The sequence below is a fragment of the Rutidosis leptorrhynchoides genome, chromosome 11 (genome assembly GCF_046630445.1).
Source record: "Rutidosis leptorrhynchoides isolate AG116_Rl617_1_P2 chromosome 11, CSIRO_AGI_Rlap_v1, whole genome shotgun sequence".
NCBI lineage: Eukaryota > Viridiplantae > Streptophyta > Magnoliopsida > Asterales > Asteraceae > Rutidosis > Rutidosis leptorrhynchoides.
The window spans coordinates 252,870,001-252,877,500 of record NC_092343.1 but is presented as its reverse complement, the minus strand read 5'-3'; positions in this window follow the sequence as shown (position 1 = coordinate 252,877,500).

The following is a 7,500-nucleotide window of genomic DNA, read 5'->3' as shown; positions in this document are numbered from 1 at the left end:
TTTGTCAAACTTAACCAAATGATTATGCAACCTTCCTAACTTATTTATATACTTGTATCTTGCATGAAACTTGGCAATTTGATTTCACATGCTAAATAATCGAGTCGTAACGAGCCATAGGACTAATTGAACATCTTTGACCTATCGTGTTTACCGTTATTGATACAACCTATTGTTTAGGTCAAGACTAGCATTGTTCTTTGCACACGTTTACTTGTTGAAGTACTTTACTACTCGTGCACTCAAGGTGAGATCATAGTCCCACTTTTACTCTTTTTGAACTTATATTGGGATGAGAAAACATAAACGATTCTTTTGAACTAAGTGAACACAAGAACGGGAAAACAAACATTCTACATACGAGTTTAGAACAAAATCCTCAATTCGATTATCATTAGTTACACTTGCCGGGTGTAAGCGAGAACTTATGTTATATGGCCATATGGGTTGACAACCCTCATCTTTGACGGTTCGCTACCGTCTACGGATGAAATATATTTTCGAGAATCAGTGTTTGTTCTAGCACTAAGTGATGGGGTATACAATGGAAGGAATGTTAAGCTTTGATAATTGGGTGCTCGTGAAACAAACTTTTGGAATGTATTACTATTATTTCATTGATGCAAATCTTGTGGTTCACTTGTACTTACTTACTTAAACCTATGATTTCACCAACGTTTTCGTTGACAGATTTCTATGTTTTTCTCAGGTCCTTGAACGATACATGATACATGCTTCCGCTCATTATTTGATACTTGCATTGGATGTCGAGTATATGTGCATTTCATGGAGCGTCTTTTGATTTTACTTTAAACCGTGTCGCCTAGATTTCATTCGTATTATAATGTTGTAACTTAACTATTGGATGAACAATTCTTGTAAACTTTGGGAACAATCTTTATTTTGAAATGAAGGCGACATATTTTGGTCAAACTTTGTCTTAAAGACTTATGACCACGTAACGGGACCTAAGTAGACGGCGCCGTCAAACATGATTTGGTCGGGTCGCTACAGATGGTATCAGAGCGTTGGTTGTAGGGATTTAGAGTTCATTGGTGTCAACCTCGAGTCATAGGGTACATTGGTGAATCTAGACTACAACCGGCATATAGACTTGAAGTAGGAATTACTTGACTACTTGTGCATTTATACTCGAACGCTTCTACTCATATCTACTCTTAGTTCATCTTAATCTCACGTTGTTTAATTTGATTGACACGCCACCTTGACTTTATAGAATAATGTCGAATGCACATATGAATCAGGGTAATATAATTTCCGGGATTATATTACGGTGACTCATATGAACGTTCCGACATTATGACATAAAGAATTTAAGGCGAGTTGAAAAAAAAAAAAAAAAAAAAAAAAAAAAAAAAAAAAACTTCTCTTTATCTTTATTCTATATCACGGTTAGTATTATTGAGAATACTAATCAATGATATTCTTGTGTCTTGAAGGAACAATGGCTCCTCGTCGTGTACGTCGCAATGAAACTCCCGAACAAGCTCTCGAACGGATGATAGCCACCGCCGTAGATGCGGCCATGGCCGGTCACTCATCCAACAACAATAATAATAACAACAACAACAACAACAACAACAACAATGGAGCCGGAAACTCAAACGAGGGATGCTCCTATAAAGCTTTCATGGGGTGCAAACCTCACACTTTTGATGGAACCGGGGGACCGGTCGTGCTCACCCGATGGTTTGAGCAAACGAAAGCCGTCTTTAGCATAAGCGGTTGTCGGGACCAAGACAAGGTCAAATACTCCACTCACACTTTCTCCGGAATTGCTCTAACATGGTGGAACACCTATGTTCAATCGGTGGGTACCGATGAAGCTCATGCCCTCTCTTGGGCCGATCTAAAGGAAAAGATGATTGTTGAATATCTTCCGCGCGAAGAAACCCGAAAGCTTGAGGAAGAACTAAGAGCTTTGAAAGCGGTCGGAAACGATCTTAAAGCTTATAATCAACGCTTCGCCGAACTATCCTTGATGTGTCCTAATCTTGTTAACCCCGAATCTCAAAGGATTGAGCTCTACATGCTCGGTCTTCCAAAAAGCATCAAACAAGGGGTGATGTCATCCAAACCCACTACTCATCAAGCCGCTATGAACATGGCTCGCCAACTAATCGAAACGGTTGACGAAATCGTAGTTCCGGCACCTAAGGCCGAGGATAAATCGGGCGGCAACAAAAGAAAGTGGGAACCCTCCCAATCAAGCAACAACAACTTTGCCAAGAAATCTTACACCTCCGACGGCAAGAAAGGTTATGCCGGGAACCTACCTCTTTGCAACAAATGCAACAAACATCACTTTGGCGAATGTAGTAAGTTAATTTGCCACCGGTGCCAAGGAATTGGTCATAAGGCCAACGATTGTAAAAGTGCCACTCCCGTCGCTCGAAAATGGCCCAATGCACCAAAGACGGGCACTTGTTACGAATGTGGCCAAACGGGCCATTATAGAAATGCATGCCCGAAGAGGAAAGATAACCCCAATACGCGCGGCCGAGCTTTCAACATAAACACCGAGGAAGCCCGGGATGACACTGAACTAGTCACGGGTACGTTTCTTCTCAACAATTCTTATGTCTCTTGCTTATTCGATTCGGGTGCCGATAAATGCTTTGTATCCAAGACTTTGACTCATTCTTTTAGCACTCCACCTCTTCCATTAGATACCACTTATACCATTGAAGTGGCTAACGGAAAACTATTAAGTGCCGACACATATTACCGGGGGTGTACGTTAAACATTTTGGGTAGGGAATTTGAAATTGACTTGATACCCATGGAACTAGGAAGTTTTGATGTAATAATCGGTATGAATTGGTTAGTCAAAACGAAATCTCACATTCTTTGTGATCTTAACGCAATCCGAATTCCTATCGAGAATGGTGAACCTTTGATTGTTTATGGCGATAAGAGTTGCACCAGACTCAACCTCGTTTCGTGCCTTAAAGTTAGAAAACTACTCCGTAAGGGTTGTTTTGCGATCCTTGCCCACGTTAAGAAAGTCGAGTCCGATGAGAAGCACATCGATGATGTGCCAATTGTTAGTGACTATTCCGATGTATTTCCCGACGAATTGCCGGGTCTTCCGCCTCATCGACCAGTTGAATTCCAAATCGATCTTATTTCGGGGGCCGCACCCGTAGCACGTGCACCATATAGACTCGCCCCATCCGAAATGCAAGAATTGCAAAGTCAAATCCAAGAACTACTTGATCGTGGTTTTATCCAACCTAGCCATTCACCTTGGGGCGCTCCGATTTTGTTTGTTAAAAAGAAAGACGGATCCCTACGAATGTGCATTGATTATCGTGAACTAAATAAATTGACGGTTAAGAACCGATATCCTCTTCCTCGCATCGATGACCTCTTTGATCAACTACAAGGGTCTTGTGTATATTCGAAAATCGATCTCCGCTCGGGTTATCATCAATTGAGGGTTAAGGGGGAAGATGTCTCCAAAACCGCTTTCCGGACTCGTTATGGTAGTTATGAATTCCTTGTCATGCCATTTGGTCTCACTAACGCACCGGCGGTGTTCATGGATCTTATGAACCGCGTGTGCAAACCGTATCTCGATAAATTCGTTATTGTGTTCATTGATGATATATTGATCTATTCTAAAAATGAAGAAGAGCACGAACAACATCTCCGACTTGTGCTTGAACTCTTGAGACAAGAACGACTTTATGCCAAATTCTCCAAGTGTGAATTTTGGTTAAAGGAAGTTCAATTTCTTGGTCATGTTGTAAGTGACCAAGGTATTAAGGTCGATCCAACGAAAATCGAAGCCATTAGTAAATGGGAGACTCCTACTACTCCTACTCACATTCGTCAATTTTTGGGTCTCGCCGGGTACTATCGTAGATTCATCGAAAATTTCTCTTTGGTTGCACGTCCTCTGACCGCATTGACTCACAAGGGAAAGAAATTCATTTGGGCGACCGAACATGAATCCGCATTCCAAATCTTGAAAACGAAGCTAACCACCGCTCCTATCTTGTCACTTCCCGAAGGCAATGATGACTTTGTTGTATATTGCGATGCCTCAAAACATGGTTTTGGGTGTGTATTGATGCAACGAACGAAAGTCATTGCTTATGCTTCTCGACAACTCAAAATTCATGAACGAAACTATACGACGCATGATCTCGAACTCGGAGCCGTTGTCTTTGCACTTAAAATGTGGAGACACTATCTTTATGGAACCAAGAGTACTATCTTTACCGACCACAAAAGCCTCCAACACATTTTCGATCAAAAGCAACTAAACATGAGACAACGAAGGTGGATTGAAACCTTAAACGATTACGATTGCGAGCTTCGTTACCATCCCGGGAAGGCAAATGTAGTAGCCGATGCTTTAAGTCGAAAAGAAAGAGCGGTGCCTCTTCGTGTCCGAGCCTTAAACATCACCATCCACACAAACCTTAATAGCCAAATTCGGGTAGCCCAAGATGAGGCTCTCAAGGATGAAAACCTTTCACACGAGCTCTTGAACATTCTCGTCTCTCGATTCGAAATTAGGGAGACCGGACTCCGATATTACGCCGGAAGGATTTGGGTGCCTAGTTATGGGAACCTACGAAGCCTTATTTTAGATGAAGCCCATAAGTCACGATACTCGATTCACCCCGGTGCCAATAAGATGTACCACGACCTTAAACAACTATATTGGTGGCCGAACATCAAAAGGGACGTAGCTACTTATGTTTCCAAGTGTTTGACATGTTCCAAAGTCAAAGCCGAACACCAAAGACCGTCCGGACTACTTCAACAACCCGAGATCCCGCAATGGAAGTGGGAAAGGATAACGATGGATTTTATCACCAAGCTACCAAAAACGACGGGCGGTTATGATACCATTTGGGTTATTGTTGACCGTCTCACCAAATCCGCACACTTCCTTGCCATGAAAGAAACGGACAAAATGGAGAAACTTGCACAACTTTACATTAAGGAGATCGTAGCCCGACACGGTGTACCTTTATCGATTATCTCCGACCGAGATGGCCGTTTCGTTTCTAGATTTTGGCGTACATTGCAAGAAGCGTTGGGAACGCGTTTAGACATGAGCACCGCATATCATCCTCAAACCGATGGACAAAGCGAATGTACAATTCAAACCTTAGAGGACATGTTACGAGCTTGCGTGGTTGATTTCGGAAAAGCTTGGGACAAGCACTTACCTCTCGCCGAGTTCTCTTACAACAATAGTTATCACGCGAGTATTAAAGCCGCACCTTTTGAAGCGCTATATGGCCGCAAATGTCGTTCACCTCTTTGTTGGGCCGAGGTAGGCGACGTGCAAATCACCGGACCCGAACTCATTCACGAAACCACCGAGAAAATCATTCAAATCCGAGATAGGCTTAGGACGGCCCGAAGTCGTCAAAAGAGCTATACCGACAAACGACGCAACGATCTTGAATTTCAAGTCGGTGATCGAGTAATGTTAAAAGTCGCACCTTGGAAGGGTGTAATCCGTTTTGGGAAACGCGGGAAGCTAAATCCGCGGTATATTGGTCCTTTCGAAATCTTGGAGCGTATTGGAACCGTTGCTTATCGTTTAAATCTTCCGCCTCAATTGAACTCCGTTCATCCTACCTTCCATGTATCTAACTTGAAAAAGTGTCTTGCCGAACCCGATATCGTCATCCCTCTTGAGGAACTTACTATTGATGACAAGCTTCATTTTGTGGAGGAACCGGTTGAAATTGTGGACACCTCCGTCAAGACATTGAAACAAAGCCGAATTCCGATTGTCAAGGTTCGTTGGAATGCCAAAAGAGGACCCGAGTTTACTTGGGAAAGACAAGATCAAATGCAAAGGAAGTATCCTCATCTATTCGTGAATTCGGAAACGCGAGATCTCGAGGAAGAAACAACGACTACTACGCCTACTTAAATTTCGGGACGAAATTTCTTTTAAGGAGTAGGTAATGTAACATCCCGCCTTTTTCCATTTATTTTTCCGTTATACTAATATAAAGTCCGTTATATGTTTATAACATCTCCCGTTGATACGCGTTTTAAATTATCTCGTTTAGGTAATTCCCGCACCCGAGCGAAAGTTGAGGGACTAAACTTGACAAGGGATCAAACCCTTGACTAGGTCAAAGGGTCAAACCCCTTTCACCCATTCATTTCCACCTCCATCTCTCTCTCTTTCTCTCTAGCAAGAACACACACACCCAATTTCCTTTCTCATTCATTCATCATCTAAATCCGGATTAGGGAGCTAGCAACCAAATAAATTACATATTCGTGATCCTCTCTTCATCCTCTTCATTTTGGTACCAACTTCATCTCATTTGGGTAACTTTCTAAAATCACTAGATTTTGTGTTCTTGATGATTTTAACTTATAAAAGTGTTAATTAGTGTCTATGGCTCAAGTCTAACATGAATATATGATTTATATGCTCGATCTCGTTGTTTTAGTGTAACTAGCATGAACTTGAATTTTGGTGTGTTATTCTTGAATTTTGGATGATCATATGTTGTTAGATGTTAAAAGTTGATGTTTTAATTGTGTTACTAGCATCACTAGCTTCAATTTGATGTGTAGGTTGCCTTAGAAAACTTCATGAACTTGATTATTGATTTTGGTGAATTTGGGTTAGGGTTTGATGAACTTGAAATGGACTTTTGATGCATTGAATGCCATGGATTATTATTGGTAAGTGTTTAGTTGGATTGTATGCTTGATTACCTTCGAAACGGCATATCATTCATGTAAATTGGTTGCCCGAATCATAAAATGCGTTTTTGGAACTTGAACTTTGATTATGAACGTTTAATTACGGTTTTTGGTTGTTGTAAGTGGAAGTTTGGTTGATGAATTGTGTTTAGTTGTGTTCCTTGTCAAATTACCTTTCCAACGATATAAGGTGCGAGTTCTAAATGTTAGCGGTTTGTAATTTATGCTTGAAAGAGTTTTGATTTGGGACTTGAACAATTGAGACTGACCAGGTACCAGCGCACGGCTAATGCCGCGGCGCGGCCAGACCATGTCGCGGCGCGACATAAGCCTTGGTCAGGCTCTGACCACCATGTCCAAATTACGAAAAATGTTTGGCATACTCCGGACCTCCGATTCACATGAAACTTGTTCTAACATGTTCATATATGATTAAAAACCTCAGAAAAATAGTTCGGAACCCGACCCGAACGTGTTGACTTTCGTTGACTTTGACCGACCAAAGTTTGACTTTTTGTCAAACTTAACCAAATGATTATGCAACCTTCCTAACTTATTTATATACTTGTATCTTGCATGAAACTTGGCAATTTGATTTCACATGCTAAATAATCGAGTCGTAACGAGCCATAGGACTAATTGAACATCTTTGACCTATCGTGTTTACCGTTATTGATACAACCTATTGTTTAGGTCAAGACTAGCATTGTTCTTTGCACACGTTTACTTGTTGAAGTACTTTACTACTCGTGCACTCAAGGTGAGATCATAGTC